At 39.3% G+C, this 18,135-nt stretch overlaps 1 long non-coding RNA gene across 1 annotated transcript; it reads left to right on the forward strand.

Annotated features, from left to right (window-relative positions):
• Positions 1–3,948: 3,948 nt before the first annotated feature.
• LOC112718273 (uncharacterized) lies at positions 3,949–4,781 on the forward strand. The gene is made up of 3 exons (XR_003160733.2): positions 3,949–4,071; positions 4,258–4,357; positions 4,739–4,781. It is a non-coding gene; the product is annotated as an uncharacterized lncRNA (long non-coding RNA).
• Positions 4,782–18,135: the final 13,354 nt, after the last annotated feature.

Genomic DNA, 18,135 nt, shown 5'->3' on the forward strand with positions numbered 1-18,135 from the left:
TAAATTGATCATAACTTGAGCTATAGAGGTTCAAATGAGGCAGTTTTAGGGGCATTGGAAAGCTAACATCAGGGGCTTCAAAATAATATACAATTTGCTATAGTGGATATAAGTCTAAGTGGACATAAGTTTAAGTGTGCATACGCACACAATGTTTGCGTACGCACGAGTCAGGATTTAGCTAGTGTGTGTGCGTACACACAAGTCTTAACACATGACTCATTAATTGCAACTTGCTGGCAGTGATTTCTGGACTTCCAGAGCCCTATCCAACTCATTTATGAAGCTATTTCAAGCCAAATTGAAGAGGGATGAAGGGGGGAGCAATTAGGTTTAGGTTTTTACATGTTTTAGCTTAGTTTTTCTAGAGAGAGAAGCTCTCCATTCTCTCCAGAATTTAGGGTTTCTAGGTTAATTTCTCTTTAATTTTAGTTTTTAATTATTGTTTTAGTGTACTTTTATTTATGTTTTCATTTATGGATTAAGATCAATTATGCCCTTTTGACTTATCCTCGATGTTAAGATAGACTAGTTGGGATTAATTTTTAGCAATTATTATGTTTGTGGTCTATGATTATGATAGGAATCCTTAATTTTCAATCCTTGCTAAGAGTCCTTTTTGTCACTTAAATTCTATTTTTGTTACTTTAATTGCTTTTCATTTAATTCCTTGCATGTATCTTTAATTTCTCACAATATATATTTCTCACTTATTTCAACCATGTTGAGTTTGGAAAACTTGAAATATGGTGATGACCAAACATTGTTAAAAAGGGTTTAAATTACAAAATTGTTAATGGAATTTTATTATAATTATAAATTGGTTGCTTAACAACTTTGTGTTGTGCAGATTTGGTTTTGGGCCAAAAATGACAAGCCCAATGTGAAGTTAACTTTCAGCCTTGTACGAAAATATTCTAAACTTTGTGGCTGAAATGTTCTTGTGTTGATTGGGCCAATAATACCAAAAAGAAGCCCAAAACCTTGTGTTGAAAGACCAATTCCCTCATGGGCCGAATTTGAAAAGAAAAGAAAGGAAAGAGAAGTGGTTCGGTTATCCACTCTCTTTGATTGAATTCAAATTTGATTAAATGGATTTAATGCATGCCTTGGTAACATGAGAGAGAAAGCTTACATTGATTTGATTGCTATTATTGCTTTACACGTTACTAGGCATAGGTAATGTAAACTTAACTCATTTTAATTTCTTCCTTAATTCCATTGAAAGCTTTTCTCTGTTTTCTCTCCTCTCTCTTTTAGTCATTTCTAGCAGGAAAGGAGGGTTGAAGCATGCTATTAGAAAAATCACAGAGAAGCTATGAACAAGCAAGAGGCTAAGGTAATGATGGCCTTAGCAAAAGAAAGATCTATAGTATGGTGTGACTGAGATCTTTGCCACAAATGATAAGATGTGGTGAAGAAGTCTCAAGATCACCATACCTAAAAATGGTGAAAGATCCAATTTGGTCAGAGAAGAAGATCCCTGGGGTATGGCTCGTCTCTACTTTTGTTCATCCATCACAGGAGGTAGCTAATGTAGCTACGTGGGGAAGAAGCAGAAGATGGAGCTGTCAAGGATCAAGGGTTCATCAAGGGTCAAAAATCCTTCTTGGGACCCAAGTCAAGATGGAAGGCTCAGATTGATGAAGCTTGATGAGAAGGGATGAGAGAGAGGCAATTGCATGTTGGCTTTTGTTTTCTATTCTCTCTCTTCTCTCTCTGTCCGGACCGGTTTGATGATTGAAGAAGAAGAAGTTGGCTCGGTTTAACCGTTTCAACCTTGGAGGCTTCCCCTTCTATAATAAGGGTGAACAGCCAAGGCTTTAAGCAAGGAGAAAAGGAGTAAAAAGCACAGAGTTCTCATAACTACCCAAGCTAATAGAAGTTCTTCTCCTTCAATGTGTTTCATGTTGTATTTTTCTGTTTATTTTTGTCTGTCTTGAGTCTTATGGTGAAAAAGGCAAACTGTGTGAGGTTTGTAAAAAAAAGCCAGTGAGCGGAAAAAGGCAAAGGGTACAAAATTAAAAGAAAAAGCCATAGATGTCTTAGAGGTCCTTTGTACATCTGTATTGTGTTTCATGATTCTGTGGAAATCTCCTTACAAGTTGGGTTAGCACCTAGAAGTTGAAAGCTTGGTAGGTGACTAAGTCAAGTTTTGGATTGGGGATAGATTCTGGACTTGTCCCGGATAGGAAGGGTAGTTCCTAGGGAGAATTTGTGTTTGTAATCTGTATGATTATAGTGAAATTCCGTCATAGTTGTGATGGAGACTGGATGTAGGCTGCATTGCACTTAGCAACTGAACCAGGATATTTCTTGGTGTGATTCTCTCTCTCTTCTACTCCATTTCTGTTTCTGCTGCATAGAAGACAAAACTGAAAAATATCTCTTGCCTGGTTATGAGATAAAAAGAAGATATCTCTTGGCTAGGTATGGGACAAAAAGCAAGAATATCTCCTCAAAGCGATCTGAAAGGCAGCAAGTGTTACTAAGCGAAAAAGGGGTTAGGATTCAACCCCCCTTTTCTTAGCAACTGATAACCATCAATTGATATAAGAGCTTGGTCTTAAAGAGATCAAGCTTTGCAGTTTGGAGAAAAGATCCTTATAGCGGATAACAGTGTCTCAAACCTGGTGTCCGACACTTTGACAGAAGGGCAGTCAAGCAACAGACCTCCTCTCTTTAATGGAAAGAACTATACTTATTAGAAGGAAAGAATGAAGATGTTTGTGCAAGCAATAGATTACAGACTCTAGAAGATAATCCTGGAAGGTCCTTAATTTCCAGCCACTACAAGTGCTGATGGAGTGGTCTCTCTCAAGGCGAAGCCATTTGGACTGAAGAAGACAGAAAAAAGGTGGAGCTCAATGCCAAGGCTATCAAGTAAGATCACAACTTTGATTAAAACAAGGATACACAATCTTCCAGAAAAGCGAAGTAATCTTTTACTGAGAAAATGCAATAAAGATCAAAACTTTATGCGAAAAAAGGAACATGCAACAAAGGAAGCACATACAAAGATGACTATTAAAAAACACAGAAGAAAAGAGGAATACCAACCTACTACGAAGGAGTGAGCACGGTGAATGCACAGACGGAAACACGAGCAATCCACACTAACAAGTGCTGCGAAGAGAAAACTTGGGAGCTTGGAAGTAAGAAGACAAAGGAGCAAGATCCAAAAAGGGAAATTCTTTTCAAAGTTTGAAGATGAAACGAAAGAAGGGGAAGAAGGAAACTAAAAGTTAAAGGCCAAAAACTTATTCTTTGATTTCAAAAGGTTTAATTACTCTGTTGGTCCTTATAGTTTCGCGAAATTTTCAATTAGGTCCTTATACTTTTTTTCCTTTTAATTGGGTCCTTATACGTTAATTTTTTTTTCAATTTAGTCCTTACCGTGACAAAATGGTTTGATATAACGGAATATTCTATTCAAGAATAGAATATTCTCTTAATTAAATTAGAACAGCTAATTGATCCCACATCCATTTTTTCAAAATACCAAAATCACCCTTGACATTTTGTCCCAAAAGTAAAAACCCTAGTGGCTATTGTTCTCTGAAGTCAGTGGCGTTTTTCCTCCCTTTGTTGGTGTTGTTGTCGTCGTCCTTGGTGGCGTGAGCGTCGGTCGTCGTCATTGTCCATCGTCCTTGGTCTACGCTGCACTGCTCTGCGCTGATCGTCCGTCTGCTCTGCTCAGCGCTGATGGTGTTATATGACATCTTTCTGGGATAGCTACAAGGAATTTTGGTCGGAGAGGTTCTCCTTCCTTAGCAACTATTCCAATGCTATCCAACGTGATAAGCCACTCCATCCTTGGACTGATTCTGATGTTGATCAGTTCATTGCTTTGGATCCTGTTCATGGACCTGCTGTAATGATTCTATCACTTTATTTATCTGTATATATGTAATATGATTTTGTTTTGGTTTTGATGTTTTCTGCTTTTGTGCTGTGATGGTTGGTAATATTTTATCTCTGTTGCGAATTTTTATGTTTTTAGGTGCGAGCAGCAATTAAGGTTAAGGCCTCTGTAATAATTTGCTTCACTTCATCTGGAAGGGCCGCAAGGTACTGCCTCTAAGTATTCAGCTATGAATGTTCTCATAATTACTATCTTCACAAGTGAACTAGTCTCTCAGATTTCAGTTTCACTTGGAATTTGACCCTGTCTTCTTAATATCCTTTTTTTATTACTTTTATGCATCTTTATGCCTGCAAAAGTTTTTGCCTAAAATTGCTATATGTACTTGTCAGATTGATTGCAAAGTATAGGCCAACAATGCCAGTTCTCTCTGTTGTGATCCCCCGACTCAAGACAAATCAGCTAAAGTGGAGCTTTAGTGGTGCCTTTGAGGTTGGATTCTTAACTTGTAATATAACTGCTATTTCTTTTAACTATTGATGACTTTTGTTGATGCTGTTGCCTTGCCGACAGAGTGGTTGTACATATATGTATGATAATATGATAACTTTGGTGCTAAGGAATTCTAATTGCATTATTCTTCTTTGGTAGACCCAATTTTTCTGCTTCATTTTGCTAAATAACAATTTTCTTTTGCACGGGAGGAGGAAAAAAAAAGGAAATATTTTGTCTGTACTCCTTTTCCATTTCCGAAAATTATTAATTATAATGAATTTAATTTTACCATGAGATAGTATGAGCTTCCTTTCTAATATATGATGAATTTTGTTGCAATTTTGCATTATCTGCGCTTAAATCAATTTGTGTTAACAGGCAAGGCAATCACTCATTGTAAGAGGTCTCTTTCCCATGCTCTGTAGTTATTATTGCTTCTTTATTTGTTTGGATCTTGTAATTGTTCATTTAAATACAACTTTGATTGTCCTCAAGTCTAGTTATGATGTAGCTTATGATTAAATTGTTGGAACATAATCTTCATTATGCATAAAACGTACACCACTAGTTATATGTTTTGTGCTATGGGTGTCCATATAAATGACCTAGAATGTTATGCATGCTATTGATGAGCGGATAATTTATACGCTTTTTGGCACTGTTTTTAGTATGTTTTTAGTATGATTTAGTTAGTTTTTAGTATATTTTTATTAGTTTTTAGCTAAAATTCACTTTTCTGGACTTTACTATGAGTTTGTGTGTTTTTCTGTGATTTCAGGTATTTTCTGGCTGAAATTGAGGGTCCTGAGCAAAAACCTGATTCAGAGACTGAAATGGACTGCAGATGCTGTTGGATTCTGATCTCCCTGCACTCGAAGTGGATTTTCTGGAGCTACAGAAGCCCAATTGGCGTGCTCTCAATGGCGTTGGAAAGTAGACATCCTGGGCTTTCCAGCAATATATGATAGTCCATACTTTGCCCAAGATTTGATGGCCCAAACCGGCGTGGCAAATCAGCCTCAAAAATTCCAGCGTTAAACGCTGGAACTGGCATAAAACTTGGAGTTAAACGCCCAAACTGGCATAAAAGTTGGCGTTTAACTCCAGAAAAGGTCTCTACACGAAAATGCTTTATTGCTCAGCCCAAGCACACACCAAGTGGACCCAGAAGTGGATTTTTACGTCATTTACTCATTTCTGTATACCCTAGGCTACTAGTTTACTATTAATAGGATCTTTTGACATTGTATCAGTACCTTATGACACTTTACACGTTTCTTTGTGTATCTTCCACTGCATGAGTCTCTAAACCCCATGGTTGGGGGTGAGGAGCTCTGCTGTGTCTTGATGGATTAATGCAATTACTACTGTTTCTCATTCAATCATGCTTGCTTCCATTCTAAGATAATACTTGTTCTTAACCCGGATGAATGTGATGATCCGTGACAGTCATCATCATTCTCAACTATGAACGTGTGCCTGACAACCACCTCCGTTCTACCTTAGATTAAGTAGTTATCTCTTGGATTCTTTAACCGGAATCTTCGTGGTATAAGCTAGAACTGATGGCGGCATTCAAGAGAATCCGGAAGGTCTAAACCTTGTCTGTGGTATTCTGAGTAGGATTCAATGATTGAATGACTGTGACGTGCTTCAAACTCCTAGCAGGCGGGGCGTTAGTGACAGACGCAAAAGAATCACTGGATTCTATTCCGGCCTGACCGAGAACCGACAGATGATTAGCCATGCTGTGACAGAGCATAGGAATATTTTCATTGAGAGGATGGGAGGTAGCCATTGACAACGGTGAAACCCTACATACAGCTTGCCATGGAAGGAGCCTTGCGTGTTTGATGAAGGAGACAGTAGGAAAGCAAAGATTCAGAAGATGGAGCATCTCCAAAACCTCAACCTATTCCCCATTACTGCAAAACAAGTAACCATTTCATGTTCTTTTGCTTTTCACAATCAATCCTGATAATTTCTGATATCCTGACTAAGATTTACAAGATAACCATAGCTTGCTTCAAGCCGACAATCTCCGTGGGATCGACCCTTGCTCACGCAAGGTATTACTTGGACGACCCAGTGCACTTGCTGGTTAGTTGTGCGGAGTTGCAAAAGTGTGATTGCAATTTCGTGCACCAAGTTTTTGGCACCGTTGCCGGGGATTGTTCGAGTTTGGACAACTGACGGCTTATCTTGTTGCTTAGATTAGGACTGTTTATTTTTGTAGGTTTAGAGTCTTTTAGTTGAGTCTAGTTTCATATTTTAAGTTTGGTGTCAATTGCATGCTTTTGTTTTTCTTTTAATTTTCGATTTTGCATGTTCTTAGTCCCTTTTTGATTCATAAAAATTCTAAGTTTGGTGTCCTCTTTGTGTTTTTCCCTTAAAGATTTTCGAAAACTAGTGTTTGATTTTCTAAAAATTTTAAGTTTGGTGTCATTTTGTTGTTTTTCTCTTTCCTCTTTTCAAAAATCAAATCTTTTTCATAAAAATTTTTCAATCATATCTTTCTAATTGCTTATCTCAAAATCTTTTTAATTAACTAATTGATTCAGTTCTCAATTTGCTTTGATCTTGCTTTCTTTTTAATTTTCGAATTTTTTTATTTTAATTTCCTTTTGTTTTATTTTAATTTTTTTTCGGTTAATTCAAAAAAAAATAAAAAAAATAAAAAAATAAAAATATTTATCTATTTGCAATCCATATCAGTTCCCTTTATCCACTATGGACCTAAGTGGGATTGATCAGTCCAGAAGGACTCTGGGGTCATATGCCAACCCCATTACAGCTGCATATGGGAGCAGCATATGTATACCTCCCATCAAAGCAAGCAGCTTTGAGCTAAGCCCTCAACTCATTATCATAGTGTAGCAAAATTGCCAGTATTCCGGTCTTCCACAGGAAGAACCTACTGAGTTTCTGGCACAATTTTTACAAACTGCTGACACAGTACATGATAAAGAGGTGGATCAGGATGTCTACAGACTATTACTGTTTCCATTTGCTGTAAAAGATCAAGCTAAAAGGTGGTTGAATAACCAACCTACAGCAAGCATAAAGACATGGAAACAGTTATCAGACAAATTCCTGAATCATTTTTACCCTCCAAAGAGGATGACACAGCTAAGGCTGGACATCCAAGGCTTTAAACAAGAGGATAATGAATCCTTTATAATGCCTGGGAGAGGTATAGAGGTATGCTAAGAAAATGCCCCTCTGAAATGTTTTCAGAGTGGGTACAATTAGACATCTTCTACTATGGGCTTACAGAAAAAGCTCAGATGTCTTTAGACCACTCAGCTGGTGGATCTATACACATGAGGAAGACAATTGAAGAGGCTCAAGAGCTCATAGACACTGTTGCTAGAAATCAATATTTATACTCTGGCAATGAGTTCTCCCCAAAAGAGGAAGTCATGGCAGTAGCCACTGATCCTAATCTTCAAGAACAGATGATTGAGCTCAATCAACAATTGCTCCTGATGACAGAACAGTTAGCAGAATTTAAAGAGATGCTCATTGAAACTAAAGTTGCTAACAGGAACATAGAACTGCAGTTGAATCAAGCAAAACAGCAGATATCTAAACAGATAACAGAAGAATGTCAAGCAGTTAAATTGAGGAGTGGGAAGACACTGAATAACACTGCTCAAAGTAGCAAAAAGTCAGTAAAGGAACAATTGACAGAGGATAGCCAAACCACTATCCAAAATCCCTCTGAGGACAGTAAGAGCCCAGAGAGGAATGCTATTGGCGTTCAAACGCCAGAAAAGGAGGGAAAGCTGGCGTTAAACGCCCATTCCCTGCCCAGTTCTGGCGTTCAAACGCCAGAAAAGGGGGAAAAGTTGGCGTTAAACGCCCATTTTCCACCCAACCCTGGCGTTCAAATGCCAATGGGGAATCAGACACCTGTAAGTGCTGATAGTAACCCCTCTAAAAAGGCTTCTCCAACCACTTTTGTAAGGAATAAACCTGCAGCAACTAAGGTTGAAGAATATAAAGCCAAGATGCCTTATCCTCAGAAACTCCGCCAAGCGGAACAGGATAAGCAATTTGCCCGCTTTGCAGACAATCTAAGGACTCTTGAAATAAAGATTCCGTTTGCAGAGGCACTTGAGCAAATACCTTCTTATGCTAAGTTCATGAAAGAGATCTTAAGTCATAAGAAGGATTGGAGAGAAACTGAAAAAGTTTTTCTCACTGAAGAATGCAGTGCAGTCATATTAAAGAGCTTACCAGAGAAGCTTAAAGATCCTGGAAGCTTTATGATACCATGCACATTAGAGGGTTCTTGTACCAAGAAAGCTCTATGTGATCTTGGGGCAAGCATCAATCTAATACCTGCATCCACTATAAGGAATCTTGGGTTGACTGAAGAAGTCAAACCAACCCGGATATGCCTCCAACTTGCTGATGGCTCCATTAAATATCCATCAGGCATAATTGAGGACATGATTGTCAAGGTTGGGCCATTTGCCTTTCCAACTGACTTTGTAGTGCTGGAAATGGAGGAGCACAAGAGTGCAACTCTCATTCTAGGAAGACCTTTCCTAGCAACTGGACGGACCCTCATTGACATCCAAAAAGGGGAATTAACCCTGAGAGTCAATGAGGATGAGTTCAAGTTGAATGTTGTCAAAGCTATGCAGCATCCAGACACATCAAATGACTGCATGAGCACTGATATTATTGACTCTTTGGTGGAGGAGGTCAATATGACTGAAAGTCTTGAATCAGAGCTAGATGACATCTTTAAAGATGTTTTGCCTGATCTGGAGGAACTATAGGAAATAAAAGAAATTCTGAAAATTCCTCAAGAAGAAGACAAACCTCCTAAACCAGAGCTCAAGCCACTACCACCATCTCTGAAATATGCATTTCTGGGAGAAGGTGCCACTTTTCCAGTGATCATAAGCTCTGCTTTAAATCCACAGGAAGAGGAAGCACTAATTCAAGTGCTAAGGACACACAAGACAGCTCTTGGGTGGTCCATAAGTGATCTTAAGGGCATTAGCCCAGCAAGATGCATGCACAAGATCCTATTGGAGGATGATGCTAAGCTAGTGGTTCAACCACAAAGGCGGATAAATCCAGCCATGAGGGAGGTGGTGCAGAAAGAGGTCACTAAATTACTAGAGGCTGGGATTATTTATCCTATTTCTGACAGCCCCTGGGTGAGCCCTGTTCACGTTGTCCCCAAGAAGGGAGGCATAACAGTGGTTCATAATGAAAAGAATGAACTGGTTCCTACAAGAACAGTTACAGGGTGGCGGATGTGTATTGACTACAGAAGGCTCAATACAGTCACCAGAAAGGATCATTTTCCTTTACCATTCATAGACCAGACACTAGAGAGACTAGCAGGTCATGAATACTACTGCTTTTTGGACGGCTACTCAGGTTACAACCAAATTGCAGTAGATCCTCAGGACCAAGAGAAAATAGCATTTACATGTCCTTCTGGAGTATTTGCCTACAGAAGGATGCCTTTTAGTCTGTGCAATGCACCTGCAACCTTTCAGAGGTGCATGCTCTCTATCTTCTCAGATATGGTAGAGAAATTTCTGGAAGTCTTCATGGATGACTTTTCAGTATTTGGAGACTCATTCAGCTCCTGCCTTAACCATCTAGCACTTGTTCTGAAAAGATGCCAAGAGACCAACCTAGTTTTAAACTGGGAAAAGTGTCACTTTATGGTGACTGAAGGGATTGTCCTTGGGCATAAAATTTCAAACAAGGGAATAGAGGTGGATCAAGCTAAAGTTGAAGTAATTGAAAAATTACCACCACCTACCAATGTTAAGGCAATCAGAAGCTTTCTGGGGCATGCAGGATTCTACGGAAGGTTTATAAAGGATTTTTCAAAAATTGCCAAACCTCTGAGTAATCTGCTAGCTGCTAACACACCATTTATCTTTGATAAGGAGTGTCTGCAGGCGTTTGAGACCCTGAAAGCTAAGCTGGTCACAGCACCAGTCATATCTGCACCAGAGTGGACATTACCATTTGAACTAATGTGTGATGCCAGTGACCATGCCATTGGTGCAGTATTGGGACAAAGGCATGGTGAGCTTCTGCATGTCATTTACTATGGCAGCCGTATCCTAAATGATGCACAGAAGAACTACACAACCACAGAAAAGGAGTTACTTGCAGTGGTTTATGCCATTGACAAGTTCAGATCTTATTTAGTAGGATCAAAAGTGATTGTGTACACTGACCATACTGCTCTTAAATATCTACTCACAAAGCAGGATTCAAAACCCAGACTCATAAGATGGGTGTTGCTTCTGCAAGAGTTTGATATAGAAATAAGAGACAGAAAAGGGACAGAGAATCGAGTAGCTGATCACCTGTCAAGGATAGAACTAGTAGCAGGAGCATCCCTCTTTCCTACTGAGATCTCTGAAACCTTTCCGGATGAGCAATTGTTTGCTATTCAAGAAACTCCGTGGCTTGCAGACAATGCAAACTATAAGACTCAAGGTTCTCCTTCTGTAACCATGGAGAGGAAGCATGAAGAGCTTCTCTCAAAACAGAGTCATACAGAGCCCCCACAGTCAAACTCTAAGTTTGGTGTTGGGAGGCCACCACCAACTTCTAAGTTTGGTGTTGAACCCCCACATTCAAACTCTAAGTTTGGTGTTGGGAGGTTCCAACATTACTCTGAACATCTGTGAGGCTCCATGAGAGCCCTCTGTCAAGCTACTGACATTAAAGAAGCGCTTGTTGGGAGGCAACCCAATGTTATATTTTATACATTTTCCTTTGTTATTTTATGTTTTTTGTAGGTTAATGATCATGAGAAGTCACAAAATCAATTGAAAAAGCAAAAACAGAATGAAAAATAGAAAGAAAAACAGCACACCCTGGAGGAAGACCCTGCTGGCGTTTAAACGCCAGTAAGGCTAGCAGATGGGCGTTTAACGCCCAGTCTGGCACCATTCTGGGCGTTTAACGCCAGAAAGGGGCACCAGACTGGCGTTAAACGCCAGGAATGGGCACCAAGCTGGCGTTAAATGCCAGAAATGGGCACCAGCCCGGCGTTTAACGCCAGAATTGGCTCAAAACGCATTTTTGCATGCCACTTGGTGCAGGGATGACTTTTCCTTGACAGTTCCGGATCTGTGGACCCCACAGGATCCCCATCTACCCCACCACTCTCTCTCTTCTTTCTTCTTTTGCTCGAGGACGAGCAAACCTTCTAAGTTTGGTGTGGTAAAAGCTTTGCTTTTTGTTTCTCCATAACCATTTATGGCACCTAAGGCCGGAGGAACCTCTAGAAGGAGGAAGGGGAAGGCAAAAGCTTCCACCTCCGAGCCATGGGAGATGAAGAGATTCATCTCAAAGGATGCACTTTCCTCCACAAAACTACTGGGAGCAAATCAACACCTCCCTAGGAGAATTGAGTTCCAACATGGGACAACTAAGGGTGGAGCACCAAGAACATTCTATCCTCCTCCATGAAATTAAAGAAGATCATAGAATCATGAGAGAGGAGCAACAAAGGCAAGGAAGGGACATTGAGAAGCTCAAGCACTCCATAAGATCTTCAAGAGGAAGAACAAGCCGCCATCACTAAGGTGGACCCGTTCTTTAATCTCCTTGTTCTTTATCTTCTATTTTTCGAATCTTTATGCTTATGTTTATCCATGTTTGTGTCTTATTACATGATCATTAGTATCTTAGTGTCTATGCCTTAAAGCTATGAATGTCCTATGAATCCATCACCTCTCTTAAATGAAAAATGCTTTAATCACAAAAGAACAAGAAGTGCAGGATTTCGAAATTTATCCTTGAAACTAGTTGAATTAGTTTGATGTGGTGACAATAATTTTTGTTTTCCGAATGAATGCTTGAACAGTGCATATGTCTTTTGAATTTGTTGTTTTGAGAATGTTAAAGATTGTTGGCTCTTGAAAGAATGAGGAAAAAGAGAACTGTTATTGAGGATCTAAAAAATCATCTAATTGATTCTTGAAGCAAGAAAAAGCAGTTGATACAAAAAAGAAAAAAAAAGAAAAAAATAATTTCGAAAAAAAAAAGAAGAAAGAAAGGAATAAAGTTGTGATCCAAGGCAAAAAGAGTGTGCTTAAGAACCTTGGACACCTCTAATTGGGGACTCTAGCAAAGCTGGGTCACAATCTGAAAAGGTTCACCCAATTATGTGTCTGTGGCATGTATGTATCCGGTGGTAATACTGGAAGACAGAGTGCTTTGGGCCACAGCCAAGACTCATACATTAGCTATGTTCAAGAATCATTGTACTTAACTTGGAGAATCAATAACACTATCTGAGTTCTGAGTTCTTATAGATGCCAATCATTCTGAACTTCAAAGGATAGAGTGAGATGCCAAAACTGTTCGGAGGCAAAAAGCTACTAGTCCCGCTCATCTAATTGGAGCTAAGTTTCCTTGATATTTTGGAGTCTATAGTATGTTCTCTTCTTTTTATCCTATTCTGATTTTCAGTTGCTTGGGGACAAGCAACAATTTAAGTTTGGTGTTGTGATGAGCGGATAATTTATACGCTTTTTGGCACTGTTTTTAGTATGTTTTTAGTATGATTTAGTTAGTTTTTAGTATATTTTTATTAGTTTTTAGCTAAAATTCACTTTTCTGGACTTTACTATGCGTTTGTGTGTTTTTCTGTGATTTCAGGTATTTTCTGGCTAAAATTGAGGGTCCTGAGCAAAAACCTGATTCAGAGACTGAAATGGACTGCAGATGCTGTTGGATTCTGATCTCCCTGCACTCGAAGTGGATTTTCTGGAGCTACAGAAGCCCAATTGGCGCGCTCTCAACGGCGTTGGAAAGTAGACATCCTGGGCTTTCCAGCAATATATGATAGTCCATACTTTGCCCAAGATTTGATGGCCCAAACCGGCGTGGCAAATCAGCCTCAGAAATTCCAGCGTTAAACGCTGGAACTGGCATAAAACTTGGAGTTAAACGCCCAAACTGGTATAAAAGCTGGCGTTTAACTCCAGAAAAGGTCTCTACACAAAAATGCTTTATTGCTCAGCCCAAGCACACACCAAGTGGACCCAGAAGTGGATTTTTACGTCATTTACTCATTTCTGTATACCCTAGGCTACTAGTTTACTATTAATAGGATCTTTTGACATTGTATCAGTACCTTATGACACTTTACACGTTTCTTTGTGTATCTTCCACGGCATGAGTCTCTAAACCCCATGGTTGGGGGTGAGGAGCTCTGCTGTGTCTTGATGGATTAATGCAATTACTACTGTTTCTCATTCAATCATGCTTGCTTCCATTCTAAGATAATACTTGTTCTTAACCCGGATGAATGTGATGATCCGTGACAGTCATCATCATTCTCAACTATGAACGTGTGCCTAACAACCACCTCCGTTCTACCTTAGATTAAGTAGTTATCTCTTGGATTCTTTAACCGGAATCTTCGTGGTATAAGCTAGAACTGATGGCGGCATTCAAGAGAATCCGGAAGGTCTAAACCTTGTCTGTGGTATTCTGAGTAGGATTCAATGATTGAATGACTGTGACGTGCTTCAAACTCCTAGCAGGCGGGGCGTTAGTGACAGACGCAAAAGAATCACTGGATTCTATTCTGGCCTGACCGAGAACCGACAGATGATTAGCCATGCTGTGACAGAGCATAGGAATATTTTCACTGAGAGGATGGGAGGTAGCCATTGACAACGGTGAAACCCTACATACAGCTTGCCATGGAAGGAGCCTTGCGTGTTTGATGAAGGAGACAGTAGGAAAGCAAAGATTCAGAAGATGGAGCATCTCCAAAACCTCAACCTATTCCCCATTACTGCAAAACAAGTAACCATTTCATGTTCTTTTGCTTTTCACAATCAATCCTGATAATTTCTGATATCCTGACTAAGATTTACAAGATAACCATAGCTTGCTTCAAGCCGACAATCTCCGTGGGATCGACCATTGCTCACGCAAGGTATTACTTGGACGACCCAGTGCACTTGCTGGTTAGTTGTGCGGAGTTGCAAAAGTGTGATTGCAATTTCGTGCACCAGCTATGCACCCATCATATGGTGACCATATTTGACTATATTTTTATCGCATATTTTGTCTGCAGGCCGAGTCAACAAGTGCAACAAACGAGTCGATTCTTAAGGTTGCCCTTGACCATGGAAAAGCAATGGGAATTATAAAGTCGCATGATAGAGTTGTTGTTTGCCAGAAACTTGGTGATGCTTCTGTTGTTAAGATTATTGAGTTTGAAGACTAAAAGTGTTTCATCCAGCTACAGTTTTAGCATTAGTTTTTAGGCTTGATTTTGATGATTAAAAGTTTTTGAAAGGTGCAGATGATTCTGCCACAGGTTGAGGTTATCTCTGCTTGATTTTGATGGCTGATTTATATAACTCCATTGCATCGGAATGAAAATTGCTATATATTGTAAAACATAAAAATCAATGGGGATGTGCCCTTGATGCCAATTTTTTTGGATTAATATCTATAGAGGACAAAGTTGGCAAATGATTTTATTGGATGCTGTTGTTGAACCAATGATTGTTAATTTTAATGGCTTTTATCTAGCACTAGTGGTAGAAATTATTTGAAAGATATTATAATGTTTTAGTTGATAGTATAAAATTTGAATGTAATCATAATGCATGTGTAGAATTTTTCCACATAAAAATCTAATCATGTTATTGGATTTTCAAAAATATTTCAAAGATCAAACAAACTAAAATTATTATCCAACTTGTTTTTATGTCCTCATTTAATGTTTTTGTGTCCTTCTTAACAAAAAAAATGAAAAATATACTAATTCAATATTCTAAAATAACTTAAATACGATATTGTATCTTTGTATTTATATTTGAATGTCTCACACTTGTAAATAAAATACCACTAAACCTATAAGAATATCTTTCATTGAATATTTATAGTTCTACCGAAATTTTTAATTAAGTCCCTATATTTTTTTTCTTTTCAATTAGGTCCCTAAGGGTATAAAAGTAATTTTACAATTCACTAACATTTTTTGACGTTTAACATTAACAGGGACTAAATTGAAAAAAAAAATTAACTTATAGGGACCCAATTAAAAGGAAAAAAAATATAGGGACCTAATTGAAAATTTCGTGAAACTATAGGGACCAACAGAGTAATTAAACCATTTCAAAAGGAAGTTTTAAGGGGGAAAAAGAAATGGCAAAGTAAAAAGCCTAATCAATAGGCATTAAAGGTGCGTGCATATTTCCAAGAAAGTAACCTCCTTTTCAAGGAACGAACGCGACAATAAAGGAGCTGAAAAACAAAACGCTTCGCATTTAAAAAACTCGCCAGCTTGGACCAAGGTGCTTGAGCACGACTCCCCTAAGGGATCGAGGCTTGAAAGCACGACCTCAAGGGAAGATCGAGACTCGAGCAGGGGCACTGTTCATACCATGGGTCGAGCTAGGCAAGCCGGTTTGATAAAGACAAAAACAACCGACCTCTTATAAAGGCTGGTCTACACTGACCTCTCTCTAAAGAGCTCGGCCACATCACCTCAGAGGCCCAAGTAGGCCCATACAAAAGGGCACACCCCCCTCTAAAGGCGGCTGGCCTGAAAGATAAGGTGACTTCGCTCAAAGATAAGATAAGGTAACTAACTTATCTCTAGAAAGGTCAATTTACACTATTATAAATACACTAGAGCACCCAGGTATAACTCACACTCTGATTCTACACAATAAACCTGCCTAAAGCACGTGCTAACTTAAGCATCGAAGTCTCTTGCAAGTACCATCACCCTCCAGTGATCAAGGATCAGCAGCTCTACCAGATCCAACAACTCAGACACGACAGCTCCAGTTACAACAGCAGATCTTATCCGAGATCGACCTTCAGTTTCAGGTAACCCTCGGAACACTATGGAACCTCCTAAGTCTCTCACAGTACTCCAGATCAGTCACAGTAACACACATCAGGACTATCGAATCTAACCAATCGGCCATACCAGCAGGGACTTTGGTGGACATCTCGACAATATTCTTACGGGAAGACATATAGAAACTACACCTACGGCAAGAAAACAAAAAGAGGGTCACTACCAAACAACTCAAACAGCAACAGAATAGGAAGAAACAACCAACAAACATCAGGTATGGCAATAAAAGGGAACCCTAGGACTCACAAAGAGCAACGAAGCAATACCGAAAGCCCAGGGGCACCCTTTGGAGGCAACAACAGAGCAAAACAACTCAAAAGACAAAGCCCTAACCCTCTCAAACAAAAGAAAACTCAAGGAGGCAAACAGAAACCTAGATACCAATATTTCTTCACATAAACAACAAGATAAAAAGATTATAACTTTCAAGAAACAAAGGCATACAATAATCGCCAGGAAAGTTTCAACCTCTTCAAAAGAAGTTCAGCAAGATAAAAACTTTGTACAAAAACAAAGCATGCAACAGTAAAGTACAGAGAAGGAAAATGATCAAAGCATGTAAAATAAGAAAAGGTATGAAGCAAAGCACCAACCTGCAAAGAAGAATGAGAATCGACGATAGGTGCGTAGCGAAAGCACGAACGAACCAATGAAAGCCTCGAAACACCAAAGAAAGAAGAAAAGCTTGGGACAAAGTTTTTATAGAGAAAGAGGGTGTTCTTTGCAAGGATCCAGATGAACGAAAAAGCAAAGGATGAACAAAAGAAAGCCACTCTTCACTGAGCAAATGAAATGGATGAAAGCAAGAAACTGAAAACCAAAGTCTAAGGCTTTTCAATTTCAAAATGAAGCGAGGGAATGGAACGGAAAAATAGAATAAAGGCCCAATCAATAGGCATTAAAAGCGCGTGCGCATTCCCAAGGAGGTAACCCCTTCGAGGAACAAACGCAGTAAAAGCAAAGGTAAAAAATGCTTCGTATTTAAAAACAAACGCAAAACTCAGGAACAGATCAGACAAAGATGCTTGAGCACGACTTCCTCAAAAGAGTCAAAGTTTTAAAAACACGACCTCAAGGGAAAGATTGAAGCTTAAGCAGGGGCACTGTTCATACCCTGGACCGAGCTATATGGTCCGGGTTGGACGAAGACAAAAAGCAACCGACCTCTACTAAAGGTGGTCGTCACTGACCTCTTCTTAAAGGGCTCGGCCCAATTGCCATAGAGGCCCAAGCAGGCCCAAAGCTGAGGATTACAGCCCCTCTAAAGGTGGCTGGCTAAAAGATAGGTGATCTCACCCTCAAAAGATAAGATAAGATAACTAACTTATCTCAAGAAAAGTCACTCCACACTACTATAAATACACAGGAGCATCCAGGTATAACTCATACTCCAATTCTACAAAAAAACCTGCTTAAAGCCCGTGCTGACTTAAGCTTCTGAGTCTCTTGCAGGTACCACCACTCTCTGGTGATCAAGGACTAGCAGCACCTCAAGCTCCAACAAGTCGGACGCAGCAGCTCTGATCAAGCCGGAAGATCTCGTCTGAGATCGACCTCATCGTTTCAGGTAACCCTCGGAACAGCTGGTAAAAATATCTTCAAAATTTAAGAACGAAGGAAAATGGATAATTTCATAAAAGGTTATAGAGGTTTGAATTTGGGGGATAAAAACTAAAGTCTGCAAATGTTGCAAAAAATTGGGGTCATGCGCCCACACAAGCCATGTTTTAATTATTTTTTTTTTGTGCGCGTTTCGCGCGTACGCTGAATAAGGGAGCTCGTGTGTACCCATGAGGAATGCATACGCACGACTATGTTATTTTTAAGAAAATGTTATTTTTTACTGTTTTAACCTATCCAACCAGCTTTT

The sequence above is a fragment of the Arachis hypogaea genome, chromosome 10 (genome assembly GCF_003086295.3).
Source record: "Arachis hypogaea cultivar Tifrunner chromosome 10, arahy.Tifrunner.gnm2.J5K5, whole genome shotgun sequence".
Lineage (NCBI taxonomy): Eukaryota > Viridiplantae > Streptophyta > Magnoliopsida > Fabales > Fabaceae > Arachis > Arachis hypogaea.